This window comes from Salvelinus fontinalis, unplaced genomic scaffold (assembly GCF_029448725.1).
Source record: "Salvelinus fontinalis isolate EN_2023a unplaced genomic scaffold, ASM2944872v1 scaffold_0013, whole genome shotgun sequence".
NCBI lineage: Eukaryota > Metazoa > Chordata > Actinopteri > Salmoniformes > Salmonidae > Salvelinus > Salvelinus fontinalis.
In genome coordinates, this window is record NW_026600222.1 from 781,803 (window position 1) to 799,297 (window position 17,495).

Consider the following 17,495-nt stretch of genomic DNA (forward strand, 5'->3'; position numbering starts at 1 on the left):
GATGGGGATAGAGTAAGGCCCTAAACCCTTGCTATGGTGATGGTGATAGAGTAAGACCCTAAACCCTTGCTATAGTGATGGGGATAGAGTAAGACCCTAAACCCTTGCTAGGGTGATGGGGATAAAGTAAGACCCTAAACCCTTGCTATGGTGATGGGGATAGAGTAAGACCCTAAACCCTTGCTAGGGTGATGGGGATAGAGCAAGACCCTAAACCCTTGCTAGGGTGATGGGGATAGAGTAAGACCCTAAACCCTTGCTATGGTGATGGGGATAGAGTAAGACCCTAAACCCTTGCTATGGTGATGGGGATAGAGTAAGACCCTAAACCCTTGCTAGGGTGATGGGGATAGAGTAAGACCCTAAACCCTTGCTATGGTGATGGGGATAGAGTAAGACCCTAAACCCTTGCTAGGGTGATGGTGATGGGGATAGAGTAAGACCCTAAACCCTTGCTATGGTGATGGGGATAGAGTAAGACCCTAAACCCTTGCTATGGTGATGGGGATAGAGTAAGACCCTAAACCCTTGCTAGGGTGATGGGGATAGAGTAAGACCCTAAACCCTTGCTAGGGTGATGGTGATAGAGTAAGACCCTAAACCCTTGCTATGGTGATGGGGATAGGGTAAGACCCTAAACCCTTGCTATGGTGATGGTGATAGAGTAAGACCCTAAACCCTTGCTATGGTGATGGGGATAGGGTAAGACCCTAAACCCTTGCTATGGTGATGGGGATAGAGTAAGACCCTAAACCCTTGCTATGGGGATAGAGTAAGACCCTAAACCCTTGCTAGGGTGATGGGGATAGAGTAAGACCCTAAACCCTTGTTATGGTGATGGGGATAGAGTAAGACCCTAAACCCTTGCTATGGTGATGGGGATAGAGTAAGACCCTAAACCCTTGCTAGGGTGATGGGGATAGAGTAAGACCCTAAACCCTTGCTATGGTGATGGGGATAGAGTAAGACCCTAAACCCTTGCTATGGTGATGGGGATAGAGTAAGACCCTAAACCCTTGTTAGGGTGATGGTGATGGGGATAGAGTAAGACCCTAAACCCTTGCTATGGTGATGGGGATAGAGTAAGGCCCTAAACCCTTGCTAGGGTGATGGGGATAGAGTAAAACCCTAAACCCTTGCTAGGGTGATGGTGATAGAGTAAGACCCTAAACCCTTGCTATGGTGATGGGGATAGAGTAAGACCCTAAACCCTTGCTAGGGTGATGGGGATAGAGTAAGACCCTAAACCCTTGCTAGGGTGATGGTGATAGAGTAAGGCCCTAAACCCTTGCTAGGGTGATGGTGATATAGTAAGACCCTAAACCCTTCCTATGGTGATGGGGATAGAGTAAGACCCTAAACCAATGTTATGGTGATGGGGATAGAGTAAGACCCTAAACCCTTGCTATGGTGATGGGGATAGAGTAAGGCCCTAAACCCTTGCTAGGGTGATGGGGATAGAGTAAGACCCTAAACCCTTGCTAGGGTGATGGGGATAGAGTAAGGCCCTAAACCCTTGCTAGGGTGATGGGGATAGAGTAAGACCCTAAACCCTTGCTAGGGTGATTGGGATAGAGTAAGACCCTAAACCCTTGCTAGGGTGATGGGGATAGAGTAAGACCCTAAACCCTTGCTAGGGTGATGGGGATAGAGTAAGACCATAAACCCTTGTTATGGTGATGGGGATAGAGTAAGACCCTAAACCCTTGCTATGGTGATGGGGATAGAGTAAGACCCTAAACCCTTGCTAGGGTGATGGGGATAGAGTAAGACCCTAAACCCTTGCTATGGTGATGGGGATAGAGTAAGACCCTAAACCCTTGCTATGGTGATGGGGATAGAGTAAGACCCTAAACCAATGTTATGGTGATGGGGATAGAGTAAGACCCTAAACCCTTGCTATGGTGATGGGGATAGAGTAAGACCCTAAACTCTTGCTAGGGTGATGGGGATAGAGTAAGACCCTAAACCCTTGCTATGGTGATGGGGATAGAGTAAGACCCTAAACCCTTGCTATGGTGATGGGGATAGAGTAAGACCCTAAACCCTTGCTATGGTGATGGGGATAGAGTAAGACCCTAAACCCTTGCTAGGGTGATGGGGATAGAGTAAGACCCTAAACCCTTGCTATGGTGATGGGGATAGAGTAAGACCCTAAACTCTTGCTAGGGTGATGGGGATAGAGTAAGACCCTAAACCCTTGCTATGGTGATGGGGATAGAGTAAGACCCTAAACCCTTGCTATGGTGATGGGGATAGAGTAAGACCCTAAACCCTTGCTACGGTGATGGGGATAGAGTAAGACCCTAAACCCTTGCTATGGTGATGGGGATAGAGTAAGACCCTAAACCCTTGCTATGGTGATGGGGATAGAGTAAGACCCTAAACCCTTGCTACGGTGATGGGGATAGAGTAAGACCCTAAACCCTTGCTATGGTGATGGGGATAGAGTAAGACCCTAAACCCTTGCTATGGTGATGGGGATAGAGTAAGACCCTAAACCCTTGCTAGGGTGATGGGGATAGAGTAAGGCCCTAAACCCTTGCTATGGTGATGGGGATAGAGTAAGACCCTAAACCCTTGCTATGGTGATGGGGATAGAGTAAGACCCTAAACCCTTGCTATGGTGATGGGGATAGAGTAAGACCCTAAACCCTTGCTATGGTGATGGGGATAGAGTAAGACCCTAAACCCTTGCTATGGTGATGGGGATAGAGTAAGACCTTAAACCCTTGTTATGGTGATGGGGATAGAGTAAGACCCTAAACCCTTGCTATGGTGATGGGGATAGAGTAAGACCCTAAACCCTTGCTAGGGTGATGGGGATAGAGTAAGACCCTAAACCCTTGCTATGGTGATGGGGATAGAGTAAGACCCTAAACCCTTGCTAGGGTGATGGGGATAGAGTAAGACCCTAAACCCTTGCTAGGGTGATGGTGATAGAGTAAGACCCTAAACCCTTGCTATGGTGATGGGGATAGTGTAAGACCCTAAACCCTTGCTATGGTGATGGTGATAGAGTAAGACCCTAAACCCTTGCTATGGTGATGGGGATAGGGTAAGACCCTAAACCCTTGCTATGGTGATGGGGATAGAGTAAGACCCTAAACCCTTGCTATGGGGATAGAGTAAGACCCTAAACCCTTGCTAGGGTGATGGGGATAGAGTAAGACCCTAAACCCTTGCTATGGTGATGGGGATAGAGTAAGGCCCTAAACCCTTGCTAGGGTGATGGGGATAGAGTAAGACCCTAAACCCTTGCTAGGGTGATGGGGATAGAGTAAGACCCTAAACCCTTGCTATGGTGATGGTGATAGAGTAAGGCCCTAAACCCTTGCTAGGGTGATGGTGATATAGTAAGACCCTAAACCCTTGCTAGGGTGATGGGGATAGAGTAAGACCCTAAACCCTTGCTAGGGTGATGGGGATAGAGTAAGACCCTAAATCCTTGCTAGGGTGATGGTGATAGAGTAAGGCCCTAAACCCTTGCTAGGGTGATGGTGATATAGTAAGACCCTAAACCCTTGCTATGGTGATGGGGATAGAGTAAGACCCTAAACCAATGTTATGGTGATGGGGATAGAGTAAGACCCTAAACCCTTGCTATGGTGATGGGGATAGAGTAAGACCCTAAACCCTTGCTAGGGTGATGGGGATAGAGTAAGACCCTAAACCCTTGCTATGGTGATGGGGATAGAGTAAGACCCTAAACCCTTGCTAGGGTGATGGGGATAGAGTAAGACCCTAAACCCTTGCTAGGGTGATTGGGATAGAGTAAGACCCTAAACCCTTGCTAGGGTGATGGTGATAGAGTAAGACCCTAAACCCTTGCTATTGTGATGGGGATAGGGTAAGACCCTAAACCCTTGCTATGGTGATGGTGATAGAGTAAGACCCTAAACCCTTGCTATGGTGATGGGGATAGAGTAAGACCTTAAACCCTTGTTATGGTGATGGGGATAGAGTAAGACCCTAAACCCTTGCTATGGTGATGGGGATAGAGTAAGACCCTAAACCCTTGCTAGGGTGATGGGGATAGAGTAAGACCCTAAACCCTTGCTAGGGTGATGGTGATAGAGTAAGACCCTAAACCCTTGCTATGGTGATGGGGATAGGGTAAGACCCTAAACCCTTGCTATGGTGATGGTGATAGAGTAAGACCCTAAACCCTTGCTATGGTGATGGGGATAGGGTAAGACCCTAAACCCTTGCTATGGTGATGGGGATAGAGTAAGACCCTAAACCCTTGCTATGGGGATAGAGTAAGACCCTAAACCCTTGCTAGGGTGATGGGGATAGAGTAAGACCCTAAACCCTTGCTATGGTGATGGGGATAGAGTAAGGCCCTAAACCCTTGCTAGGGTGATGGGGATAGAGTAAGACCCTAAACCCTTGCTAGGGTGATGGGGATAGAGTAAGACCCTAAATCCTTGCTAGGGTGATGGTGATAGAGTAAGGCCCTAAACCCTTGCTAGGGTGATGGTGATATAGTAAGACCCTAAACCCTTGCTAGGGTGATGGGGATAGAGTAAGACCCTAAACCCTTGCTAGGGTGATGGGGATAGAGTAAGACCCTAAATCCTTGCTAGGGTGATGGTGATAGAGTAAGGCCCTAAACCCTTGCTAGGGTGATGGTGATATAGTAAGACCCTAAACCCTTGCTATGGTGATGGGGATAGAGTAAGACCCTAAACCAATGTTATGGTGATGGGGATAGAGTAAGACCCTAAACCCTTGCTATGGTGATGGGGATAGAGTAAGACCCTAAACCCTTGCTAGGGTGATGGGGATAGAGTAAGACCCTAAACCCTTGCTATGGTGATGGGGATAGAGTAAGACCCTAAACCCTTGCTAGGGTGATGGGGATAGAGTAAGACCCTAAACCCTTGCTAGGGTGATTGGGATAGAGTAAGACCCTAAACCCTTGCTAGGGTGATGGTGATAGAGTAAGACCCTAAACCCTTGCTATTGTGATGGGGATAGGGTAAGACCCTAAACCCTTGCTATGGTGATGGTGATAGAGTAAGACCCTAAACCCTTGCTATGGTGATGGGGATAGGGTAAGACCCTAAACCCTTGCTATGGTGATGGGGATAGAGTAAGACCCTAAACCCTTGCTATGGGGATAGAGTAAGACCCTAAACCCTTGCTAGGGTGATGGGGATAGAGTAAGACCCTAAACCCTTGCTATGGTGATGGGGATAGAGTAAGACCCTAAACCCTTGCTAGGGTGATGGGGATAGAGTAAGACCCTAAACCCTTGCTAGGGTGATGGGGATAGAGTAAGACCCTAAATCCTTGCTAGGGTGATGGTGATAGAGTAAGGCCCTAAACCCTTGCAAGGGTGATGGTGATATAGTAAGACCCTAAACCCTTGCTATGGTGATGGGGATAGAGTAAGACCCTAAACCCTTGCTATGGTGATGGTGATAGAGTAAGGCCCTAAACCCTTGCTATGGTGATGGTGATAGAGTAAGGCCCTAAACCCTTGCTATGGTGATGGTGATAGAGTAAGGCCCTAAACCCTTGCTATGGTGATGGTGATAGAGTAAGGCCCTAAACCCTTGCTATGGTGATGGTGATAGAGTAAGGCCCTAAACCCTTGCAAGGGTGATGGTGATATAGTAAGACCCTAAACCCTTGCTATGGTGATGGGGATAGAGTAAGACCCTAAACCAATGTTATGGTGATGGGGATAGAGTAAGACCCTAAACCCTTGCTATGGTGATGGGGATAGAGTAAGGCCCTAAACCCTTGCTAGGGTGATGGGGATAGAGTAAGACCCTAAACCCTTGCTAGGGTGATGGGGATAGAGTAAGGCCCTAAACCCTTGCTAGGGTGATGGGGATAGAGTAAGACCCTAAACCCTTGCTAGGGTGATTGGGATAGAGTAAGACCCTAAACCCTTGCTAGGGTGATGGGGATAGAGTAAGACCCTAAACCCTTGCTAGGGTGATGGGGATAGAGTAAGACCATAAACCCTTGTTATGGTGATGGGGATAGAGTAAGACCCTAAACCCTTGCTAGGGTGATGGGGATAGAGTAAGACCCTAAACCCTTGCTATGGTGATGGGGATAGAGTAAGACCCTAAACCCTTGCTATGTTGATGGGGATAGAGTAAGACCCTAAACCAATGTTATGGTGATGGGGATAGAGTAAGACCCTAAACCCTTGCTATGGTGATGGGGATAGAGTAAGACCCTAAACTCTTGCTAGGGTGATGGGGATAGAGTAAGACCCTAAACCCTTGCTATGGTGATGGGGATAGAGTAAGACCGTAAACCCTTGCTATGGTGATGGGGATAGAGTAAGACCCTAAACCCTTGCTATGGTGATGGGGATAGAGTAAGACCCTAAACCCTTGCTAGGGTGATGGGGATAGAGTAAGACCCTAAACCCTTGCTAGGGTGATGGTGATGGGGATAGAGTAAGACCCTAAACCCTTGCTAGGGTGATGGGGATAGAGTAAGACCCTAAACCCTTGCTATGGTGATGGGGATAGAGTAAGACCCTAAACCCTTGTTATGGTGATGGGGATAGAGTAAGACCCTAAACCCTTGCTATGGTGATGGGGATAGAGTAAGACCCTAAACCCTTGCTAGGGTGATGGGGATAGAGTAAGACCCTAAACCCTTGCTATGGTGATGGGGATAGAGTAAGACCCTAAACCCTTGCTATGGTGATGGGGATAGAGTAAGACCCTAAACCCTTGCTATAGTGATGGGGATAGAGTAAGACCCTAAACCCTTGCTATGGTGATGGGGATAGAGTAAGACCCTAAACCCTTGTTAGGGTGATGGGGATAGAGTAAGACCCTAAACCCTTGTTAGGGTGATGGGGATAGAGTAAGACCCTAAACCCTTGCTATGGTGATGGGGATAAAGTAAGACCCTAAACCCTTCCTATGGTGATAGGGATAGAGTAAGACCCTAAACCCTTGCTAGGGTGATGGGGATAGAGTAAGACCCTAAACCCTTGCTAGGGTGATGGGGATAGAGTAAGACCCTAAATCCTTGCTAGGGTGATGGTGATAGAGTAAGACCCTAAACCCTTGCTATGGTGATGTGGATAGAGTAAGACCCTAAACCCTTGCTAGGGTGATGGGGGTAGAGTAAGACCCTAAACCCTTGCTAGGGTGATGGGGATAGAGTAAGACCCTAAACCCTTGCTAGGGTGATGGTGATAGAGTAAGGTCCTAAACCCTTGCTATGGTGATGGGGATAGAGTAAGACCCTAAACCCTTGCTATGGTGATGGGGATAGAGTAAGACCCTAAACCCTTGCTATGGTGATGGGGATAGAGTAAGACCCTAAACCCTTGCTAGGGTGATGGGGATAGAGTAAGGCCCTAAACCCTTGCTATGGTGATGGGGATAGAGTAAGACCCTAAACCCTTGCTATGGTGTTGGGGATAGAGTAAGGCCCTAAACCCTTGCTATGGTGATGGGGATAGAGTAAGACCCTAAACCCTTGCTAGGGTGATGGGGATAGAGTAAGACCCTAAACCCTTGTTAGGGTGATGGGGATAGAGTAAGACCCTAAACCCTTGCTATGGTGATGGGGATAGAGTAAGACCCTAAACCCTTGCTATGGTGATGGGGATAGAGTAAGACCCTAAACCCTTGCTATGGTGATGGGGATAGAGTAAGACCCTAAACCCTTGCTATGGTGATGGGGATAGAGTAAGACCCTAAACCCTTGCTAGGGTGATGGGGATAGAGTAAGACCCTAAACCCTTGCTAGGGTGATGGGGATAGAGTAAGACCCTAAACCCTTGCTATGGTGATGGGGATAGAGTAAGACCCTAAACCAATGTTATGGTGATGGGGATAGAGTAAGACCCTAAACCCTTGCTAGGGTGATGGGGATAGAGTATGACCATAAACCCTTGCTATGGTGATGGTGATAGAGTAAGGCCCTAAACCCTTGCTATGGTGATGGGGATAGAGTAAGGCCCTAAACCCTTGCTATGGTGATGGGGATAGAGTAAGACCCTAAACCCTTGCTAGGGTGATGGGGATAGAGTAAGACCCTAAACCCTTGTGATGGGGTTAAGTATGACCCTAAACCCTTGCTATGGTGATGGGGATAGAGTATTACCCTAAACCCTTGCTATGGTGATGGGGATAGAGTAAGACCCTAAACCCTTGCTAGGGTGATGGGGATAGAGTAAGGCCCTAAACCCTTGCTAAGGTGATGGGGATAGAGTAAGGCCCTAAACCCTTGCTAGGGTGATGGGGATAGAGTAAGACCCTAAACCCTTGCTAAGGTGATGGGGATGGAGTAAGACCCTAAACCCTTGCTAGGGTGATGGGGATAGAGTAAGACCCTAAACCCTTGCTAAGGTGATGGGGATAGAGTAAGACCCTAAACCCTTGCTAGGGTGATGGGGATAGAGTAAGACCCTAAACCCTTGTGATGGGGATAGAGTAAGACCCTAAACCCTTGCTAGGGTGATGGGGATAGAGTAAGACCCTAAACCCTTGCTAAGGTGATGGGGATGGAGTAAGACCCTAAACCCTTGCTAGGGTGATGGGGATAGAGTAAGACCCTAAACCCTTGCTAGGGTGATGGGGATAGAGTAAGACCCTAAACCCTTGCTAGGGTGATGGGGATAGAGTAAGACCCTAAACCCTTGCTAGGGTGATGGGGATAGAGTAAGACCCTAAACCCTTGCTAAGGTGATGGGGATGGAGTAAGACCCTAAACCCTTGCTAGGGTGATGGGGATAGAGTAAGACCCTAAACCCTTGCTAAGGTGATGGGGATAGAGTAAGACCCTAAACCCTTGCTAGGGTGATGGGGATAGAGTAAGACCCTAAACCCTTGTGATGGGGATAGAGTAAGACCCTAAACCCTTGCTAAGGTGATGGGGATAGAGTAAGACCCTAAACCCTTGTGATGGGGATAGAGTAAGAGCCTAAACCCTTGCTATGGTGATGGGGATAGAGTAAGACCCTAAACCCTTGTGATGGGGATAGAGTAAGACCCTAAACCCTTGCTATGGTGATGGGGATAGAGTAAGACCCTAAACCCTTGCTATGGTGATGGGGATAGAGTATTACCCTAAACCCTTGCTAGGGTGATGGTGATGGGGATAGAGTAAGACCCTAAACCCTTGCTATGGTGATGGGGATAGAGTAAGACCCTAAACCCTTGCTAGGGTGATGGTGATGGGGATAGAGTAAGACCCTAAACCCTTGCTATGGTGATGGGGATAGAGTAAGGCCCTAAACCCTTGCTATGGTGATGGGGATAGAGTAAGACCCTAAACCCTTGCTAGGGTGATGGGGATAGAGTAAGACCCTAAACCCTTGCTATGGTGATGGGGATAGAGTAAGACCCTAAACCCTTGATAGGGTGTTGGGGATAGAGTAAGACCCTAAACCCTTGATAGGGTGTTGGGGATAGAGTAAGACCCTAAACCCTTGCTATGGTGATGGGGATAGAGTAAGACCCTAAACCCTTGCTAGGGTGATGGGGATAGAGTAAGACCCTAAACCCTTAATAGGGTGTTGGGGATAGAGTAAGACCCTAAACCCTTGCTATGGTGATGGGGATAGAGTAAGACCCTAAACCCTTACTAGGGTGATGGGGATAGAGTAAGACCCTAAACCCTTGCTATGGTGATGGGGATAGAGTAAGACCCTAAACCCTTGCTATGGTGATGGGGATAGAGTAAGACCCTAAACCCTTGCTATGGTGATGGGGATAGAGTAAGGCCCTAAACCCTTGCTATGGTGATTGGGATAGAGTAAGACCCTAAACCCTTGCTAGGGTGATGGTGATAGAGTAAGACCCTAAACCCTTGCTATAGTGATGGGGATAGAGTAAGACCCTAAACCCTTGCTATGGTGATGGGGATAGAGTAAGACCCTAAACCCTTGCTAGGGTGATGGGGATAGAGTAAGACCCTAAACCCTTGCTATGGTGATGGGGATAGAGTAAGACCCTAAACCCTTGCTATGGTGATGGGGATAGAGTAAGACCCTAAACCCTTGCTATGGTGATGGGGATAGAGTAAGACCCTAAACCCTTGCTATGGTGATGGGGATAGAGTAAGACCCTAAACCCTTGTTAGGGTGATGGGGATAGAGTAAGACCCTAAACCCTTGTTAGGGTGATGGGGATAGAGTAAGACCCTAAACCCTTGCTATGGTGATGGGGATAAAGTAAGACCCTAAACCCTTCCTATGGTGATAGGGATAGAGTAAGACCCTAAACCCTTGCTAGGGTGATGGGGATAGAGTAAGACCCTAAACCCTTGCTAGGGTGATGGGGATAGAGTAAGACCCTAAATCCTTGCTAGGGTGATGGTGATAGAGTAAGACCCTAAACCCTTGCTATGGTGATGGGGATAGAGTAAGACCCTAAACCCTTGCTAGGGTGATGGGGGTAGAGTAAGACCCTAAACCCTTGCTAGGGTGATGGGGATAGAGTAAGACCCTAAACCCTTGCTAGGGTGATGGGGATAGAGTAAGGTCCTAAACCCTTGCTATGGTGATGGGGATAGAGTAAGACCCTAAACCCTTGCTATGGTGATGGGGATAGAGTAAGACCCTAAACCCTTGCTATGGTGATGGGGATAGAGTAAGACCCTAAACCCTTGCTAGGGTGATGGGGATAGAGTAAGGCCCTAAACCCTTGCTATGGTGATGGGGATAGAGTAAGACCCTAAACCCTTGCTAGGGTGATGGGGATAGAGTAAGACCCTAAACCCTTGTTAGGGTGATGGGGATAGAGTAAGACCCTAAACCCTTGCTAGGGTGATGGGGATAGAGTAAGACCCTAAACCCTTGCTATGGTGATGGGGATAGAGTAAGACCCTAAACCCTTGCTATGGTGATGGGGATAGAGTAAGACCCTAAACCCTTGCTATGGTGATGGGGATAGAGTAAGACCCTAAACCCTTGCTATGGTGATGGGGATAGAGTAAGACCCTAAACCCTTGCAATGGTGATGGGGATAGAGTAAGACCCTAAACCCTTGCTATGGTGATGGGGATAGAGTAAGACCCTAAACCCTTGCTATGGTGATGGGGATAGAGTAAGGCCCTAAACCCTTGCTATGGTGATGGGGATAGAGTAAGACCCTAAACCCTTGCTAGGGTGATGGTGATAGAGTAAGACCCTAAACCCTTGCTATGGTGATGGGGATAGAGTAAGACCCTAAACCCTTGCTATGGTGATGGGGATAGAGTAAGGCCCTAAACCCTTGCTATGGTGATGGGGATAGAGTAAGACCCTAAACCCTTGCTATGGTGATGGGGATAGAGTAAGACCCTAAACCCTTGCTAGGGTGATGGGGATAGAGTAAGACCCTAAACCCTTGTGATGGGGATAAAGTATGACCCTAAACCCTTGCTATGGTGATGGGGATAGAGTAAGACCCTAAACCCTTGCTATGGTGATGGGGATAGAGTAAGGCCCTAAACCCTTGCTAGGGTGATGGGGATAGAGTAAGACCCTAAACACTTGCTAGGGTGATGGTGATAGAGTAAGGTCCTAAACCCTTGCTATGGTGATGGGGATAGAGTAAGACCCTAAACCCTTGCTATGGTGATGGGGATAGAGTAAGACCCTAAACCCTTGCTATGGTGATGGGGATAGAGTAAGACCCTAAACCCTTGCTAGGGTGATGGGGATAGAGTAAGGCCCTAAACCCTTGCTATGGTGATGGGGATAGAGTAAGACCCTAAACCCTTGCTAGGGTGATGGGGATAGAGTAAGACCCTAAACCCTTGTTAGGGTGATGGGGATAGAGTAAGACCCTAAACCCTTGCTATGGTGATGGGGATAGAGTAAGACCCTAAACCCTTGCTATGGTGATGGGGATAGAGTAAGACCCTAAACCCTTGCTATGGTGATGGGGATAGAGTAAGACCCTAAACCCTTGCTATGGTGATGGGGATAGAGTAAGACCCTAAACCCTTGCTAGGGTGATGGGGATAGAGTAAGACCCTAAACCCTTGCTATGGTGATGGGGATAGAGTAAGACCCTAAACCCTTGCTATGGTGATGGGGATAGAGTAAGGCCCTAAACCCTTGCTATGGTGATGGGGATAGAGTAAGACCCTAAACCCTTGCTATGGTGATGGGGATAGAGTAAGGATCTAAACCCTTGCTATGGTGATGGGGATAGAGTAAGACCCTAAACCCTTGCTATGGTGATGGGGATAGAGTAAGACCCTAAACCCTTGCTATGGTGATGGGGATAGAGTAAGACCCTAAACCCTTGCTATGGTGATGGGGATAGAGTAAGACCCTAAACCCTTGCTAGGGTGATGGGGATAGAGTATGACCATAAACCCTTGCTATGGTGATGGGGATAGAGTAAGGCCCTAAACCCTTGCTATGGTGATGGGGATAGAGTAAGACCCTAAACCCTTGCTATGGTGATGGGGATAGAGTAAGACCCTAAACCCTTGCTATGGTGATGGGGATAGAGTAAGACCCTAAACCCTTGCTATGGTGATGGGGATAGAGTAAGACCCTAAACCCTTGCTAGGGTGATGGGGATAGAGTATGACCATAAACCCTTGCTATGGTGATGGGGATAGAGTAAGGCCCTAAACCCTTGCTATGGTGATGGGGATAGAGTAAGACCCTAAACCCTTGCTAGGGTGATGGGGATAGAGTAAGACCCTAAACCCTTGTGATGGGGTTAAGTATGACCCTAAACCCTTGCTATGGTGATGGGGATAGAGTATTACCCTAAACCCTTGCTATGGTGATGGGGATAGAGTAAGACCCTAAACCCTTGCTAGGGTGATGGGGATAGAGTAAGGCCCTAAACCCTTGCTAAGGTGATGGGGATAGAGTAAGACCCTAAACCCTTGCTATGGTGATGGGGATAGAGTAAGACCCTAAACCCTTGCTAGGGTGATGGGGATAGAGTAAGGCCCTAAACCCTTGCTATGGTGATGGGGATAGAGTAAGGCCCTAAACCCTTGCTAGGGTGATGGGGATAGAGTAAGACCCTAAACCCTTGCTAGGGTGATGGGGATAGAGTAAGACCCTAAACCCTTGCTAAGGTGATGGGGATAGAGTAAGACCCTAAACCCTTGCTATGGTGATGGGGATAGAGTAAGACCCTAAACCCTTGTGATGGGGATAGAGTAAGACCCTAAACCCTTGCTATGGTGATGGGGATAGAGTAAGACCCTAAACCCTTGCTATGGTGATGGGGATAGAGTAAGACCCTAAACCCTTGCTAGGGTGATGGGGATAGAGTAAGACCCTAAACCCTTGCTATGGTGATGGGGATAGAGTAAGACCCTAAACCCTTGCTAGGGTGATGGGGATAGAGTTAGACCCTAAACCCTTGCTAGGGTGTTGGGGATAGAGTAAGACCCTAAACCCTTGCTAGGGTGATGGGGATAGAGTAAGACCCTAAACCCTTGCTATGGTGATGGGGATAGAGTAAGACCCTAAACCCTTGTTAGGGTGATGGGGATAGAGTAAGACCCTAAACCCTTGTGATGGGGATAGAGTAAGAGCCTAAACCCTTGCTATGGTGATGGGGATAGAGTAAGACCCTAAACCCTTGTGATGGGGATAGAGTAAGACCCTAAACCCTTGCTATGGTGATGGGGATAGAGTAAGACCCTAAACCCTTGCTATGGTGATGGGGATAGAGTAAGACCCTAAACCCTTGATAGGGTGTTGGGGATAGAGTAAGACCCTAAACCCTTGCTATGGTGATGGGGATAGAGTAAGACCCTAAACCCTTGATAGGGTGTTGGGGATAGAGTAAGACCCTAAACCCTTGCTATGGTGATGGGGATAGAGTAAGACCCTAAACCCTTGATAGGGTGTTGGGGATAGAGTAAGACCCTAAACCCTTGCTATGGTGATGGGGATAGAGTAAGACCCTAAACCCTTGATAGGGTGTTGGGGATAGAGTAAGACCCTAAACCCTTGCTATAGTGATGGGGATAGAGTAAGACCCTAAACCCTTGCTATGGTGATGGGGATAGAGTAAGGCCCTAAACCCTTGCTATGGTGATGGGGATAGAGTAAGACCCTAAACCCTTGTTATGGTGATGGGGATAGAGTAAGGCCCTAAACCCTTGCTATGGTGATGGGGATAGAGTAAGACCCTAAACCCTTGCTAGGGTGATGGGGATAGAGTAAGACCCTAAACCCTTGCTATGGTGATGGGGATAGAGTAAGACCCTAAACCCTTGCTATGGCGATGGGGATAGAGTAAGACCCTAAACCCTTGCTAGGGTGATGGGGATAGAGTAAGGCCCTAAACCCTTGCTATGGTGATGGGGATAGAGTAAGACCCTAAACCCTTGCTAGGGTGATGGGGGTAGAGTAAGACCCTAAACCCTTGCTATGGTGATGGGGATAGAGTAAGACCCTAAACCCTTGCTATGGTGATGGGGATAGAGTAAGACCCTAAACCCTTGCTATGGTGATGGGGATAGAGTAAGACCCTAAACCCTTGCTATGGTGATGGGGATAGAGTAAGACCCTAAACCCTTGCTATGGTGATGGGGGTAGAGTAAGACCCTAAACCCTTGTTAGGGTGATGGGGATAGAGTAAGACCCTAAACCCTTGTTAGGGTGATGGGGATAGAGTAAGACCCTAAACCCTTGCTATGGTGATGGGGATAAAGTAAGACCCTAAACCCTTCCTATGGTGATAGGGATAGAGTAAGACCCTAAACCCTTGCTAGGGTGATGGGGATAGAGTAAGACCCTAAACCCTTGCTAGGGTGATGGGGATAGAGTAAGACCCTAAATCCTTGCTAGGGTGATGGTGATAGAGTAAGACCCTAAACCCTTGCTAGGGTGATGGGGATAGAGTAAGGCCCTAAACCCTTGCTATGGTGATGGGGATAGAGTAAGGCCCTAAACCCTTGCTATGGTGATGGGGATAGAGTAAGACCCTAAACCCTTGCTAGGGTGATGGGGATAGAGTAAGGCCCTAAACCCTTGCTATGGTGATGGGGATAGAGTAAGACCCTAAACCCTTGCTAGGGTGATGGGGATAGAGTAAGACCCTAAACCCTTGTTAGGGTGATGGGGATAGAGTAAGACCCTAAACCCTTGCTAGGGTGATGGGGATAGAGTAAGACCCTAAACCCTTGCTATGGTGATGGGGATAGAGTAAGACCCTAAACCCTTGCTATGGTGATGGGGATAGAGTAAGGCCCTAAACCCTTGCTATGGTGATGGGGATAGAGTAAGACCCTAAACCCTTGCTATGGTGATGGGGATAGAGTAAGACCCTAAACCCTTGCTATGGTGATGGGGATAGAGTAAGACCCTAAACCCTTGCAATGGTGATGGGGATAGAGTAAGACCCTAAACCCTTGCTATGGTGATGGGGATAGAGTAAGACCCTAAACCCTTGCTATGGTGATGGGGATAGAGTAAGACCCTAAACCCTTGCTATGGTGATGGGGATAGAGTAAGACCCTAAACCCTTGTTATGGTGATGGGGATAGAGTAAGACCCTAAACCCTTGCTAGGGTGATGGGGATAGAGTAAGACCCTAAACCCTTGCTAGGGTGATGGGGATAGAGTAAGACCCTAAACCCTTGTTAGGGTGATGGGGATAGAGTAAGACCCTAAACCCTTGCTAGGGTGATGGGGATAGAGTAAGACCCTAAACCCTTGCTAGGGTGATGGGGATAGAGTAAGACCCTAAACCCTTGTTAGGGTGATGGGGATAGAGTAAGACCCTAAACCCTTGCTAGGGTGATGGGGATAGAGTAAGACCCTAAACCCTTGCTAGGGTGATGGGGATAGAGTAAGACCCTAAACCCTTGCTATGGTGATGGGGATAGAGTAAGGCCCTAAACCCTTGCTATGGTGATGGGGATAGAGTAAGACCCTAAACCCTTGCTATGGTGATGGGGATAGAGTAAGACCCTAAACCCTTGCTATGGTGATGGGGATAGAGTAAGACCCTAAACCCTTGCAATGGTGATGGGGATAGAGTAAGACCCTAAACCCTTGCTATGGTGATGGGGATAGAGTAAGACCCTAAACCCTTGCTATGGTGATGGGGATAGAGTAAGACCCTAAACCCTTGCTATGGTGATGGGGATAGAGTAAGACCCTAAACCAATGTTATGGTGATGGGGATAGAGTAAGACCCTAAACCCTTGCTAGGGTGATGGGGATAGAGTAAGACCATAAACCCTTGCTATGGTGATGGGGATAGAGTAAGGCCCTAAACCCTTGCTATGGTGATGGGGATAGAGTAAGACCCTAAACCCTTGCTAGGGTGATGGGGATAGAGTAAGACCCTAAACCCTTGCTAGGGTGATGGGGATAGAGTAAGACCCTAAACCCTTGTGATGGGGATAAAGTATGACCCTAAACCCTTGCTATGGTGATGGGGATAGAGTAAGACCCTAAACCCTTGCTATGGTGATGGGGATAGAGTAAGACCCTAAACCCTTGCTATGGTGATGGGGATAGAGTAAGACCCTAAACCCTTGCTAGGGTGATGGGGATAGAGTAAGGTCCTAAACCCTTGCTATGGTGATGGGGATAGAGTAAGACCCTAAACCCTTGCTATGGTGATGGGGATAGAGTAAGACCCTAAACCCTTGCTATGGTGATGGGGATAGAGTAAGACCCTAAACCCTTGCTAGGGTGATGGGGATAGAGTAAGGCCCTAAACCCTTGCTATGGTGATGGGGATAGAGTAAGACCCTAAACCCTTGCTAGGGTGATGGGGATAGAGTAAGACCCTAAACCCTTGTTAGGGTGATGGGGATAGAGTAAGACCCTAAACCCTTGCTAGGGTGATGGGGATAGAGTAAGACCCTAAACCCTTGCTAGGGTGATGGGGATAGAGTAAGACCCTAAACCCTTGCTAGGGTGATGGGGATAGAGTAAGACCCTAAACCCTTGCTATGGTGATGGGGATAGAGTAAGACCCTAAACCCTTGCTAGGGTGATGGGGATAGAGTAAGACCCTAAACCCTTGTGATGGGGATAAAGTATGACCCTAAACCCTTGCTATGGTGATGGGGATAGAGTAAGACCCTAAACCCTTGCTATGGTGATGGGGATAGAGTAAGACCCTAAACCCTTGCTATGGTGATGGGGATAGAGTAAGACCCTAAACCCTTGCTAGGGTGATGGGGATAGAGTAAGACCCTAAACACTTGCTAGGGTGATGGTGATAGAGTAAGGTCCTAAACCCTTGCTATGGTGATGGGGATAGAGTAAGACCCTAAACCCTTGCTATGGTGATGGGGATAGAGTAAGACCCTAAACCCTTGCTATGGTGATGGGGATAGAGTAAGACCCTAAACCCTTGCTAGGGTGATGGGGATAGAGTAAGGCCCTAAACCCTTGCTATGGTGATGGGGATAGAGTAAGACCCTAAACCCTTGCTAGGGTGATGGGGATAGAGTAAGACCCTAAACCCTTGTTAGGGTGATGGGGATAGAGTAAGACCCTAAACCCTTGCTATGGTGATGGGGATAGAGTAAGACCCTAAACCCTTGCTATGGTGATGGGG